This window comes from Haemorhous mexicanus, chromosome 7 (genome assembly GCF_027477595.1).
Source record: "Haemorhous mexicanus isolate bHaeMex1 chromosome 7, bHaeMex1.pri, whole genome shotgun sequence".
Lineage (NCBI taxonomy): Eukaryota > Metazoa > Chordata > Aves > Passeriformes > Fringillidae > Haemorhous > Haemorhous mexicanus.
In genome coordinates this window covers 10,587,415-10,602,959 of record NC_082347.1, presented here as the reverse complement: position 1 = coordinate 10,602,959, position 15,545 = coordinate 10,587,415, and positions in this window count along the sequence as shown.

Sequence of the window (15,545 nt, the reverse complement as noted above, 5' to 3'; positions counted from 1 at the left end):
TGATTCTCTCCTTAAAACAGATGAAATCTCTGTCTGGATCCTCTCATCCTTTCAAGGAAACATCAGATAAAACACATGGATATCATCTTACCAGCTTGATAAACATATAGACTCAAAGAAACCTTGAGGGCATCAGGTTCTCCATGTGAGGAGGAGCATCAAATGTTTTCCCATCTTTGGGGCTTCTACCGTTTTCCCTGCAACAGCCTCTGCAATAATCTGGTGCTGCTTAGGAAACAAAACTCCCATCCCAGGTTCCTGGTGTCAGTTTGCAGGAGGCACTTGGCACTGTCAAAGCAGCCCGAGCTGGCAGTGCTGGCAGCCTGGGTCTGAGAGGCATCTTTTTGTGTTCCCCTTGGGATGCCTTTTGCAGCTGCAGTGTGCCTGGAGCTCTGGGTTTTGTGGTTTCCAGAACCCTAACCCTAGGCATAACCCTATCCCTGGGCAGAGCAGTAAAAACAGGCTTGGGCTAAGACTGGTTCAAAGGAGAAAGCTGTGGAGGAAGCCATGTTGTGGCAGTTCTGTGTTCCCCTTGGAAAACCTTTTGCACCTGCAGAGTGCCTGGAGCTCTGGGCTTTGTGGATTTCAGAACCCTAGCAAGCTGTCACCCCTGAACACCAACGCCAGCCCTTTTCTCTGGGAAACAAAACTCACCAGCCCAGGTTCCTGGTGTCACTTTGCAGGAGGCATTTGGCACTGTCAAAGCAGCCCGAGTTGGCGCTGGTGCCAGCTTGGCTCTGGGAGGCATCCTGCGCCGTGTGGAATTTCAGCAGAGGGCCAGCCACTCAGGGAAGAAAGGAAACAAGAGGAGAAGCTGGTGATAAGGTTCTCATTTTGATGGCACATGTTGGTAATTTGAAGATTTAACACCCGAGTCCAAGTGGAGCTAGAGTACAGTACTTGAGTGGGATTGCAAAGCAGTATAAGCCATAGAAAGCTCAGAATGATACAACCTCCTCACTCCTGCTGAGCCTGGACCCCTTCAGCGTGGCCACACCATTTATAACTGTAAAAAAATGTCATTTCCACCTCTGCTAAAGAGAGAAAAGGCAGCTCAAAGCAACTTGGTGGCTCAGGCATTGCTGGGGCTCAGCCCTCCCTCTCCTGCGCCTCGGGTGCCTTTCAGAGGAGAGGATGGCAGAGGGTGTGTGGGAAGGAGGCGGGAGGTGGAGCGGCTCCATCAAATCCAGCGGGAGTTTTGTGTGGAGCACAATCCCATTAGCGCTGTTATTCACGGGTCACGGCCCCAGGGCTGAGGGTTGAATGTGTTTGTTCTGCAAATGGGGCTAATATTGTGAGGAGCATAAAAGAGGATGTGTAACTGTGTTTGGCCTCTGTTTGGAGATCACAGCAGAGAATGTTTCCTTGAAATTGTGTTAGCTCGGATCCAATCTTAGGGTAACTTACAGCTAGGGAAGGCTTCCATGTCATTAACAACAACCACCATCTTTTTAATGTTTAATACATCAGAAATCAGAGGAAACAAAGTTTTGCTCTGATTTCTGCTTTTCTCCTCAGTTCTCAATTTATAAAATTTTTCAATAAATGAGAGTCATGCTGAACACTTCATTGCTTAGCAGTGGGTATTGCAAATAGATTTTACCTTCACTTTAGCTTACCTGGGTTGAAAACTTCTGTTGTTCTGCTCTTCCCCTGGAACTCATCACATACTTTTGAAGCAAGTTCAGGAGTTGTATTAAAAAATAAATTTTGATCTAAGAATAACTGCAAAAAATACTATATTATGTGTTTATTGATGCCTTTAGACCTTCCCCATGGTGGTGTTATTAACTTAATCTTTTCTGCTTTGGGAAACCATCAGTGGGAGCCCAGAAGGATCTAATGTATATCTATTTGCAGGATCCACTTCTTTGGCTGTAAATACTTCTAGATGGAAGAAAAGAATACTAATTTGTACTCAGCTGTTCCAGGAATTTTACTCTTGCATGAGAATGGTAACCATTACTGTATTTATCCACTGAAATCCTATTTGCACTTTCTTCTTCTTCCAGATCATAATGTGATTTTACTTTCATGCCAAGGAATGATTGTTAACTGGTATTTTGCTGGGTTTTTTAGAGATTGGTTTTATCTTTTATGCTTTGTCTCCCAATATTCTAATGAGAGAACCATACAAAATCAAGTTGATTTCAATTGGGTACCTGAAGTTATACAAGAGGAACAGTGGAACAGGGGCCTGAATAATGAAACTCCAGAACAACCTAGGGGCATGAACAAGGTGTAAGATTAATGTCACCAAACCCTGTTGTTTGCACAAAATAGATGTAATTATGTTCACAACATAAAATTGTCAATCTTTTGATTGATAATAATACAATTGTAAATATTAGTTTTGCTCTTGGTTTGGAATGAGACAGCTGGAACAAAACGAAATCTGAAGCCCCTCGAGTCAGCCAAGGCTTGGGCTTTGTCCTGGAGCATGCTGTGACACCCAGGTGACCTGGCAGCCAGCAAAGGGAGAGGCCGCCCTGAGTTTTTGGATAAAAATGCAGATTGTGGAGATGGCACCGTGAGAGGTCACCCAAAGCTCAGGTTAACCCAGCAGCCTTGTCACTGTGATATTTTCTGAAAAATCCCTTTGCCAGGATTTCTTCTCCTGGGAAGATGAGAAGCCTCAGCTTCTCCATGTTTTGCTCCTCTGGAATGTGGTCTGGAGATTGTTTATCCAAACATGTGAATTGTTTTTAATTAATGACCAATCATCAGCAGCTGTGTCGGACTCTGAGGAGTCAGTCATGAGCTTATTCATTCCTTTCCAACCTTCTGATGTATCCTTTCTCTTTCTTTAGTATAGTTTTAGTATATCACTTTTTTTAATATAACATAATATCATCAAATAATAAATCAGCTTTCTGAGAACTTGGAGTCAAATTCTCATCTCTCACCTCATCCTGGGGACCTTACAACACCACACAGCCTCACCCTAAAACAAGCTGTAGGTGGCTGAAACACCTCTTGTTAGATGGGCTGTGCTGGAGTCCAGATTTGGAGCCGGGGTTTGTCACAGGGCTGCATCAAATGCCACTGCCAGTGTGGTGGCTTCACTGTCAGACCTCCTGGCCATCATTCCCTTTGTTGCTCTCTCTTTTCTGGTGGCACTGCCACTGTCTGTTGCCTCTGTCCTGGCTGGAAACAATTCCTTCTGCAGCAGCAATTTGACTTCCATGCCCAACCATCACTGGGTGTGATTAGCACCACTGTAGGAGCACCCTTGGTGCAAGGAGGATTTATTAGACATGATTAATAAGCACAAAGAATTTATCTGGTGTCACCCAGTATGCCATGTCCTTCAGAGCTCAGCCTTGTGCACCAAGAGTTGAAAATGTCCTTCAATACCTGTTTAAGTACACAGCAGTAGTAACCCAAGGCTGATAATAATAGTCCTGAACCAAGCACTAAACCAGGGGAAAGCTGGTTCCAGCTGAGTGTGGTGTGGTATTTTTGATGCAGGAGGGGAGAATAATTCCTGTTGGGTACATACATGAATGCAGATGTGATTTGGATGGCACGAACAGGACGTTTAGAAATGGAAAAAATGGAAATCTCATTATCCTGACAGTAATTCAGGACTATTACAGGGAAGCTCAGGAGCTTTAATCAGGAACACTGTATCAGCATGACAGAGTTAATGGTGATAAAGTTAAAGATACTGATTAAAGAACATTTTTCTCCACCTAAGATCTGCCACCTATCCAAACACATCAGTGAGCCAAATCCTGCCTGTGATTTGCTGAACCCTTCTCCCTAGGCCAAGGGGAGCATAAGTGGGTTTGCCTCCTGCCCTGATGTGCTTGGCAGCAGCAAAGAAAATCACATCTATATATGTATACATATGATGTCTGTTACCTTAGAAAGGTTCTTCTCTGGCTTTTTCCAAACCCCACATTATTACCTCCATGCCATGGGGGCTGTTGTGCAGGTGTAGTCCCCATAGGAATGGGCATGGGGAGTCAGATATGGAGGCCCATATGGAACACAGAGCTGCTGCAGCAGGGCTCTCCTTGTGCCACAGGGCTTCTAGCAGCTTCTCTGGGTGTTTAACAGCCCATGGTTATCTCCAGATAAAAATAAGGCCTGGGAAGAATTAGCTGGCTTCCCTGAGCAGGGAGAAGTGCTGACTTTCTGTGTCAGTTCAAAGTTATTCCTGGGGATGAATTAGCCCTTGTTCTGACCACATGTGTTGGAATGGGTTCCCTGACTCTGCTGCTGCCTCAGCAGCCAAATGCCAATGTGCATCAGGAGTCAGAGCCTTCAGGAGGAGATCTCTGACCCTGGCTGGTGGGATCAAGTGTGCAAACTTGCACACTTTGAAAGTGTGTCTTCCTTGTGCAAAATACCTGGGGGCTTAAAATCATAATGGTGAGATAGTTTCAAATGCAACGAGCATTTCTCCTGGTTAAATAACTCTGAGGAACAGCCTTGTTCATTAGCAGGAAGATTTATAATGACAACAGAAGCTGCAAAAGGATATTCAGGCTGCCATCAGCAGCTTTGGTAGGACCAGAAAAGGCAGGGCAGGATCTTTAAACACACAGCCCATTAAACACACAGACCACAAGTGTTTTGTTCTGTGTCTATTTAAATCAGAGTAAAAATACACCATCAGAGGGAACAGATTGGCTTTTAAAATATTCCATGAGATAAACAACAGCTTTGGCTATGTCCAACCGAATGAATTTTACCTTATGAGAAGTTTAAGTAGTCTCGAGGTCAGGGAAAATGTTAAGGCACAAGCTGAGCTGCTTTGTAAACTTGTTCTGCAAAAATAAGCAACATTGGTTACATAGAATCACAGAAGGGTTTGGGTTGGAAGGGAGCATAAAGCTCATCTCATCCCACCCCTGCCATGGGCAGGGACACCTTCCACCATCCCAGGTGGCTTCAAGCCCCAAAGTCCAGCCTGGCCTTGGGCACTGCCAGGGATCCCGGGGCAGCCCCAGCTGCTCTGGGCACCCTGTGCCAGGGCCTGCCCACCCTGCCAGGGAAGGATTTGTTCCTAATAGCTGATCTACACCTACTCCCCCTTGTCCTGTCACTCCATGGTTTGCAGTCAGTGGGTTTGCTTCAACCCCAAAGTTCTTCTCAGGCTGAAATTATAGAGAGGCTAAACCAGAGGCTTTATGAAAGGAACAAGCTGCAACCTCTTAGTGGAAAAGGGAGTATTTTACAGTTAGTTAGAAGAGCCAAGTGTCACTTCTTTTTTATTTTAATCTTATTCCAACCCCGTGATTTCCCAAAAATAGACTCACTCACCAAGAACGTCACATTCATCTTGGTTCACCTAATGATATTTATACTTTTATATTGGATGGGATTAATTTTCCTATCCTGTTAATGCAGCATGTGATCATTAACTACCTTTACTGCACGCATAGACATATATTTTCTGTGTCAGAAAGGAAAGCAACTGGCATTTTAAATTACTGAGTGATAATTGTAGGTGGCTGTTTTCCATAGTGCTTAAGGAATTCCTTTCATTGTGATAAATGAGTACAAGACTCCCTTTTTACACAGAATTAGTTCACAAGTGAATTTATTCGACAGTCACGGATTGTGGGTCTACTGAAGAACATTTTCCACAAAGGTGCCTGTGTTCATGTAGTGAACATGTGTAACAGCACCTTATGGAGGAGAGGCACTGAAACTTCCAAATGATGGGTTTGGCTACTACCACCTCGTACAACTAATGCTGCAGCTCACATCCTGCCAAATTTCACTGAGGCTTATTTCACATCCACAGCTCAAGAAGTGCAGGGAGTGCCTAAGCAAAAAGAGATCTAATGACAAGCAGAGTAAATTATTATCTTGGCATTTTAAGTAAAATGTTTTACAAAATCGATTTGCAGCCGTGCGCCATTAACGTATCAACTGCAAAAGTGAATTCCAGCACGGGGAATCTGCCAAAAAGAAGAGATTTTATCCTGACAGGAGTGAAACAAACAGACATTCAATCAGGGTGGATGTCAGGAAAGCCAAGAGAAATAAGAACTCCATTCTACACTGTTTCCCAAGACATAAAAACAGTGATTTAAAAAGAGACCCTGCTGCTTGTGAAGCTCTAAAGCTTGAGTTCATGGCTCCTGAATGAAGCAGTGCCTTCCACAAAACCACCACAGCTCCTGTAACCTCCCACAGAAAGCAAGAAGAAAACTGCTGAGGTTTGACCATGTTATCAGGCAGCACCTCCCACGTGGAGCTTGTTTCTGTGCACAGAGGTTTGTTTCCTCAGCCACAACAACACAGAAAACTTGAAAACAGAAAAACACTATTTTTCCTGTCAAACAGGAATTTGAGTTTACCTGTCAAACATGAATTTGAGTTACCTTCAAGGGAAGGTATTTGAGTTTTGCTTCACAGGAAGCTTTCCCATCTCTTCCATTCAGTGTTGCACTGGTCCCTCATTCATGGGGTGTTTCAGGGAGGTTCCTAAACCCTCCTGGTGTCTCTCCTGGGGCTGCTGGCTTAGTGGGCATGGTGATGTGCCATCAAAAGTTGGAGACCTTGGAGGCCTTTTCCAACCATAATGATTGTGTGACTGTGTGATTCCATGGAAGGTGTGCTAGCCCACTCCCATCCTGAACCCCCCAGCTGCAGTCTGGGGTCAGGGGCCATCGGTCCATCTCTGTTGCTACCAGGAAAGGTTTGGCTTTGACCGCTCTGTAACCAAAGACCTGCAAACACCAAGGATCCTGAAGAGGGGTAAAACATCCCATTCATTGTTTAATTTTGAGTTTGAGTGGATTCTCCACGCACACATAAAGAAAATAAGATGTTTTTCATAGCTTTCTGCTTTCAGCACAGGACTCAAAGTCATTCCCAAAGCAGGACATAGCAGCACCATTCCTCCACCCCTGCTGAGTCCAGATCCATGCCCCAAGCACTGTTGCACTGGGCAGCCCTTTTCAAGCCTGTGTAAAGAAGAGTAAATGACTTTACCTTAATGAATGGTAAAGCCCAGCCCACAACTCCTTCTCCTTTATCCACGCTCCCAGTGTTACTGACACGTGCTGACTTGGAGGGGCAAGCACACAAAAGTTTTTAATTTGTTACTCCAGTCCTCAATGGGGATGTTAAGGATTTTCCAGACAAAAGACTAAGACTCAGCTAGCCCCAGCTGAATGCCTCTTTCTCTTCATTTGCCTTTTGTGGTGTAACTGCTAACAGTGCTAAAAGAAAGAGCCTGATGACTGATGTGCTGCTTCATTCCCGTTATTGGAATCTGTGCTCTGAAACACAGGATCAGCTGAGCCCTGGGCAGAGCTGGGAGCACAACAACACATTTCCTCTGCAAAGCTCTGTTTGCCACCAGTCTCAGCCTGGCTTTGGGTGGGGCAAAACCTTTCCAAAAGTATAAATGGATTATATGATTTGTTTGCAACCCACACTGCCTGGCCAGCATAAAAACTGCACAATATGTAAGAGCCAAAACCAGAGTGTGAGTGCAGGGAACAGATTTGAGTGTGAGAGTTACCAAGGATGCCCTCAGTAACTTCACAGACAGCACCAGGCTGGCTGGAGTGTGGCTGTGCTGGAGGGCAGGAAGCTCTGCAGAGGGGTCAGGACAGGCTGGATCCATGGGCTGAGGTTGAGCAAGGCCAAGTGCTGGGTTCTGTCCTGGGGTCAGCCCGGGCCCTGCAGCTCCAGGCTGGGCAGAGGGGCTGGAAAGGGCCCGTGGGGAAAGGCCCTGGGGGCTGTGCCAGGGCTGGACAGGAGCCCAGGGGCACCCAGGGGGCACAAGGCCAATGGTCCCTGGGCTGTGCCAGCCATGGGGGGGCCCCTGTCCCCTGGGCTGGCCCTGCTGGGGGACCCCGAGGGCTGTGTCCAGTTCTGGGCCCTGCTGGCCAGAGAGCCCTGGAGGGGCTGGAGCGTGTCCAGGGCAGGGAAGGGAGCTGGGGAAGGGGCTGGAGCCCCAGGAGGGGCTGAGGGAGCTGGAAGGGGCTCAGCCTGGAGCAAAGGAGGCTCAGGGGGGACCCTGTGGCTCTGCACAACTCCCTGCCAGGAGGGGACAGCCAGGGGAGGTCGGGCTGTGCTGCCAGGGAACAGGGACAGGACAAGGGGAAAGGGCCTCAGGCTGGGCCAGGGGAGGCTCAGCTTGGACAGCAGCAGGAATTTCTGCATGGAAAGGGTGCTCAGGCCTTGGCAGGGGCTGCCCAGGGAGCTTTGCAGTGCCCATCCCTGGAGGTGTCCCAGGAAGGGCTGGAGGTGGCACTCAGTGCTCTGGGCTGGGCACAAGGTGGGCACTGGGCACAGCTGGGACTCCATGGGCTGGCAGGGATATTTCAGCCTCAGGGACCCTGGGATTCTGTGATTCTGTGATTGTATGACAACTGGTATGGAATGTCCTTTCTTCCATAACCATGAGGTACCTTTGGCATGGCTGCAGCCAACAACAAGCACCTGTCTTCATTCTAATGGTGAAGGGACTGGGAGTTCACTCTCAATATTTGCTCCTCCTCTTGTAAGAGTGTATTGGCAAGTACAATAATTTCCTTGGCTTCCTAATGCCTCACCTTCTCTGAAGTCTAGAGGATATGAAAGCTAAACTTCATAAAACAGGGCAGTGAAGAGCAGGCAGAGAAGCAAAGTGAGCAGCAGTGTGTTGTTACATCCTGCGGAAAAAATAAAGTGACAAAAGTTAACTCATCCAGATCAGAAAAAAATTTTAACTGTACTTAAATTGCCTCCAAACTTCTTGAAACAATTCCCTAGAAACCAGCCTTTTACAACGAGACAGAAGTTAGCCTGGCCTTCACTCTTTCTAAAGGGAAATGAGGGTGATAAGCATTTTTTAAAAGAAAATAAAAATTCTGAAGAGGAATAGAAAACACAGAAGGAATTGAAAAGCAGTATCACAAAGATAATTTACAGCCTTAGAATTAGGGGAAATGTTACCAGACAACATTTTGCTTCCTGAATCTATTAAAAACCTGCCTTGGTCATGAAGAAAATCTGTCTTAGATGACTGTGGTAATTTTAGAAAGCTGCTGACCAGCTGTGACTGTACATCTGCTGAAAAACTTGGCAAGCTGCCCCTGTTTCCAGTCCTTCATCCTGAATGATTTAATAAGATGTGGCTTTGAATGCAGCGTGATACAGTTGGACTCGTTTCATGCCAACTCCTGACACTGAATTTTTCTGAAGCTCTTTCAGAGCTTTTCCACCCCTGTTTTCCTGCAGGGATGGATGGCACTGGTCAGGGGAAATCACACTATTGTTGTTACTATAACATCCCTTTTGTCTTGGGCAAGCGCTGGCTTGTAAAAGAGTGCTGCAGGCTGGAACCTCTGGCTGGAAGCAGAGTAGAACAGGGAACGCATGGAAACATCCCATGTCACCAAGCACCTCCTTGATTGAGATTCTCAATCAAGCACCTCACTAAGATTGCTGAATTCATCTGAGGTCAGCTGGGTCATTTACTGCTGGAAGGCTGCTCCCAAAGCATCCCTTTCCAGCTGAGAGTCCTCCTGATGTCCTGTCCATGTTCACTCATGTCTGGTTGGCAGGCAGCTGAGTGCCCTCTCAGAAGCTGTGCACCATCAGCAGTGCTTCCCTGCAGCCCTGCCCATGGGTGGCTGTGGCCACCCACAGTGGGGAGTGTTAATCTCTCCCTGTGTCCTGATAATGTCACTTCTGACCTGCCCCAAACTCCTGTTTGCCGTTAAGTGGCTGTGCCACACCCACGGCTCCCAGCTGCCTGGAGATCTGCTGGTCTGTTCTGGTCTTTCTCTTCTTTTGTCCTTCTGAGCTTTGGAGTTTGCAGCAGAAATCCCTGCTTGCTGCGAGAAATTCTCACTGTTAAACTCCATCCTATCTCTGACTTGTTCTCTGTACTGGAGCACTGTCAGCTTTGTGCTGTCAGCAAACTTCCTTACCATGGTCTTCTTTGGGCCATCCAAGCTCAAACCCTGTCTCAAAGAACCATACTAAAAAGAACTGGATTAATTAATTAATTGCTCTTGCTAGTTCATAGAATTCCAGAATCATTGAGGCTGGAAAATCCCTGCCAGCCCATGGAGTCCCAGCTGTGCCCAGTGCCCACCTTGTCCCCAGCCCAGAGCACTGAGTGCCACCTCCACCCCTTCCCTGGACACCTCCAGGATGGGCACTGCAAAGCTCCCTGGGCAGCCCCTGCCAAGGCCTGAGCATCCTTTCCATGCAGATATTCCTGCTGCTGTCCAAGCTGAGCCTCCCCTGGCCCAGCCTGAGGCCCTTTCCCCTTGTCCTGTCCAGTTCTTACATGATTGACTAGTCTAAATAGTCCCTTGCCTTTAGCATGCCTGAATCTTTGAGCTTTCTTTGTGCCTGTATTTTGGTGAAAATACAACCAAGAAATTTACCTTTCCATATATAGAGCACAGGTCCACATAGTTTTTGTAGTTTCTCTCTTCCTCTTACTTATGTGGAAAAGGAAAGTCTTATTTAAATTTACTTTTACCCTTGGAAAACCCAGTTTGGCTGGGTTTTGAGGCTTTCTGAATTTAACTCTGGGTTTTTGAATCTCCAAGCCATTCCACAGCCTGACATGGGGGTCATGCTGCTCTAGAACTGGAAGGGCCTGCCATGTTCCAGAAATGCAACCACATAATTATGGGGTGGCCACACTGACAACGTTGCCCACACAGGGTGAAGCCACACTGTAAGACCAGAAACTCTGCTTGCAAAGAGGTCAAACCACTTAGGATCCCCAGAGGTTTCTGTGTTTTCTGGGAGAACAGGCTGTGTCACACACATTTAAACAGTGCTGTGCCCAAGGGGAGAGCATGTGGAGCACTCTCTCTCCATCAGGACAGCATGGATGAGATCTGAATTCAGCCCTTTCTGCAGAAAGCAGTAATTATGTGTGTCATTCCTTTTCCAGTTCTCTCACTGCTAACCAAAATGTGGCATTGGCTATGGAAAAACCCATTGTTTCCCTTGTGAGAATAACCTGTCCCTACTCACACACACACTGCCAGAGGACTGCCCAGAAGAGCAGAAAGTGCCTCTGAAGAGCCCACACCTCAAAAGGAGCAGCAGGGACCTGGCAGTGCCCCCAGATTAAAGAGGTTTGGCACCCAGGGTACAAAACTGTGTCCCCAAATCAAGCATCACTCTCTGACATGGCTTTGCACTGGTGAGCTGAGATGTGATGCCAACTGACAGAGAATCAAGAGCCTGAGTTTCTGGATGCCTCCATCCCATCCAGCAGCAGCAACAACGCAGCACTGCCCGCTCAGCACAAGCACCAGCTGCTGCATGTGAGCCAGGGAAGTTCAGGGGGAAGAGGAACACCCTCCTCGTGGGAGGCAAGGTGCACAAGGAACTCCCAGAGCCACCCTGCTGCCACATCACCTCCCAGTGTGAAGGTGTGACACAAAAGCAGGCTGAGTTTCTCCAAGCCCACACCCTCCACCTCCTCTGAGCATCCACCACACCCCTTCACCTTTCTGCCTCTCTCCAGGCCAGATCAGACTCCCATCAGCTCATGTCTGCCTGGCCCCACTCCTCGTGCCCAGGGCCAGGACAGGGACACCCTCAGGGAGATGGGCTCACCTGGGCTGCTGTGTGTGCCTTGGCTGAGCCGAGCCAGTGCCAGCCTGTTCCGTGTCTGCAGGGCTCATCCGCTTGAGAACGATAAAGTGGGGGTGTCTGGAGGGTGCAGTGCCTTGAGATCTTGTTGGCTTTGTTTTCTCACCCACTTGTTTAGGGAGAATAACTAAAACTGAACAAATTGAGGACATTCAGCTCTGGGCCACCTGGGTCAATGCAGAGCTTGGCTGGGAGGTGACACCCAGGGTGTCCCCACAGCAGCACTCCCGTGTGTCTGACTTCTCTGCTGCCTCAGCTCTGTGAGGCTCAAAGGCTGACAAACAACTAACAACAACAAGTGCTGGTGCTGTCCCTGGATCAGGGCAACTCCCAGGATCAATCCAGGAGATGAGCAGCTGGAGCAGCCCTGGAGAAGGAGCAGGGGGTGCTGGGGGTGAGAGCTGGCACCCAGAACCCCCCCGTGCCCTGGGCTGAGCCCCAGCCTGGGCAGCAGGGAAGGGGGGGATTCTGCCCCTGTGCCCTGTGCTCAGGTGAGACCCCACCTGCAGAGCTGGCCCAGCCCTGGGGCCCAGCACAGGAGGGACCTGGAGCTGCTGGGGAGAGCCCAGGGGAGGCACCAGGATGAGCAGAGGGATGGAGCAGCTCTGCTGGGAGGAAAGGCTGGGGGAGCTGGGATTGTTCACATGGAGAGGAGAAGCTCTGGGGTGACCAAACTGTGGCCTTGCACGGCCTGAAGGAGCTACAGGAAACAGAGAGACTCTGTACAAGGGATAGAGGGACACAGGGAATGGCTTCCCACTGCCAGAGGGCAGGGCTGGATGGGATATTGGGCAGGAATTGCTCCCTGGGAGGGTGGGCAGGCCCTGGCACAGGGTGCCCAGCTCAGCTGGGGCTGTCCCTGGGTCCCTGGCAGTGCCCAAGGCCAGGTTGGACATTGGGGCTTGGAGCAGCCTGGGACAGTGGAAGGTGTCCCTGCCATAGCAGGGGTTTGGAACTGGATGATCTTTAAGGTCCCTTCCAACCCAAATAATTCTGTGATTCTATGATCATTTCCTCTCCTAAAATCATGCCACTCATCAGATAACAAGGAATGGCTGCCAGCCAGCAGGAAGAGATTCTTGCTTAGAGATCTGTTCCTTGACAGTGAAGGAATGAAGCTGCATGAGAAGGAAAGCAGAACATACAATGAGGGGCTGACACGTTTCCTCCCTGGACTATGTAATTAATATCTTTGTGTTTAAAAGCATTACACAGAGAGCTGAAACTTGTGCAGGTGCAGGCAGTGAGTTCTGTACTATGGGAATTACCCCAATGCTCAGACTGGCAATGGGAGCATTTTCTTCATTCCTGGAAACACCAGCTAATGGCAGAGTCTCAGCTGGGGACACAGGAAAATTTGGGTTCTCTCTCCTTTCACTGCTAAAGAAATACACTTCCATTAATGGCAATTACAGGCCAGCAAAGCAGTGAGGAGCAAAAGGGTTTATAAAAAAAAAAAGGTGTTTTCAGAAAAGGTTGGTACATTACCTTTCTCAGTTGCATTTTCAATAGAGCTTGGTTTGGAAATAGATGCACCTCTACAGATAATCCATAGATGAAGCAGAAACAAGGAAATTATTCAGGATAGGGCTATTTGATTGCACTGCAAGAGAACAACAAAAAAAAAAAATGCTGCTGTGGAAATGTGAGTCATGAACTAACCACCCTCAGCATCACTAGAACTGAAGATGGAAAAAAAAAAAGCAACAGAAGAGAAAACAATCTGATAATGTTCCATTTGGAACAGGCATGTCTGTAAATGGTTTTGGCCTCCAACTTAGATGTAAAGAAGACACAAAGACCAAAAAAAGAACATCACAATACTTGTGGAGGGTGAAAATGGCAATGTGGCTGTTGTGTAAATGCTTTGTCCAGAGTTTTGGGATATGAGGTGTTGTGACTCCTCATGGAATGATATCTTCTTGATAGGATTTTCCCTGTCCTAATAGAAAATATCCTGTGAAACCATTCAAAATACATATCTGAACAATTTCATGGGATACAATAGGCTGTGATGATTTAATGTGATGTGAGAGGAGCAAGGAAGGGATCCCATGTGGGATAACTGGCTGCCCTTGACAACTCAGAACACAGAAATCCCTTTGTGGAATGCAAACTGGGATCACAAACCAATTTTTATTTAAGTACCTTTTAACTTTACATTTACAGTCTCTGACAGAAAACTCTTTGAGTTCTCTTTCTCTCCCTCACAGCAGCTCACAGGCACACTATAATATGCAAAATATTATATGTAATATGCAAAATCCTTTTCCTGCTAAAACCAAGTACAGATTCCTTGCAGTGAATATTTATGCAGAAGATGGGATGGGTATTTTTCTCAGTATTTATAAAATAGCCTCAATAGGTTTCAAAGCAGCACAGTATGTAGTCTCATGCTGGTTTTGTTATAAAAGATGATAAGCTAGAGGTGATTTGTGGGAGATATGTCTAATATAAACTAAATGAGCCACAGGAAAGGGGCCAAATAGCCCTGCACAGAGTCACTGGGAGACAGCTGAGTCACACTGCCCTGCTCTAACAGAGAGCCCAGAACTTTGCCCAGAAGCTTTAAACCACTTACTTATTCCCATATTTTCTTTTCCCTTTCTCTTTCACCATTACAGGCTTTCCCTACCCTGTTTGAGCCTTAGCACACTCTTGCATTTACACTTTCTTCTGGATGTTGAGGAGGTAGGAGACAGGTGAGGTACACACTTCCCAACAGAATTTCACTAGTGGACTAAATAGATCATGAAAATTTATTTATTCACTGAAAATTCTCAGCTGCAGAAGCAATAGCCTGAATATGCAGGCAGGGAGTAAAGTCTGACTGAATAAAACACAGGTCTCCCCAGGATGTGCTGTGGGCCAAAAGCTCAGATGACTCTGTTTCCTTAGCTACAGGCTGGTATCTGTTCAGTAGTGAGGGTTTAGCAGAAAATGGGTGTAATCAGCATGGGGATGTTCTGCTTATGCTTTTGCCCAAACAGTTTTATAACCTGATGTGTCACCACTGAGCTGCTCAGGCTTTTCCACAGGATGCCTCTTTCTATTCTTTGCTTTTCTAAGCCTCTCTAAGCTTTTCTGGATAGGTCATTGCAATGCCATCATTCCATGCTGCCAGCAGTGCCAGCGGGATGTGACTGAGTGTCTGCAGGGAGGGGCAGAGCAGGGCCCAGGCTCTGCTCCGGGGCCCAGCCATGGCACCAGAGCCACGGGCAGGGCCTGAGCCCAGCCATTGCCCTGCCCAGGAGGCACAACTTCTTCCCTGGGCAGTGCCCAGCCCCGAGCAGATTGCCCACAGAGCCTGGGGGCTCTCCTCCCTGGGGCTGGGGCACAGCTGGGTGCACACAGTGCTGTGCCCTGGGCTCTGGGATGGCCCTGCTGGAGCAGGGAGGTAACACCGGGTGCCTGCTGAGCCCCTGCAGCCTCAGCCACCCTGGGATCCTGTGTTTATAACCAATACTGGTGGCTCTCTGGACACAGCTCCCAGCTGGAAGCATCCCTGGCTGCAGACTTTGTGCTCCCACTTGTTTTTACACAGCTGCTTATTCCTACCTGCTCTTGCTGGGAACTAAAAAAGAGAGTTAGAAGGAGTTGGACTCCTCTGAGGAGACTCAGAGATGTCTTTATCATGCCATAATTCCCTGACAGGATGGTGCAGCCTGAGGGGCATCAGGGTCTGCTGCCAGGGTACAGGAACAGGACAAGGGGAAAGGGCCTCAGGCTGGGCCAGGGGAGGCTCAGCTTGGACAGCAGCAGGAATTTCTGCATGGAAAGGGTGCTCAGGCCTTGGCAGGGGCTGCCCAGGGAGCTCTGCAGTGCCCATCCCTGCAGGTGTCCCAGGAAGGGCTGGAGGTGGCACTCAGTGCTCTGGGCTGGGGACAAGGTGGGCACTGGGCACAGCTGGGACTCCATGGGCTGGGAACACTTTTCTCACTTCAATGCTCTTTGGA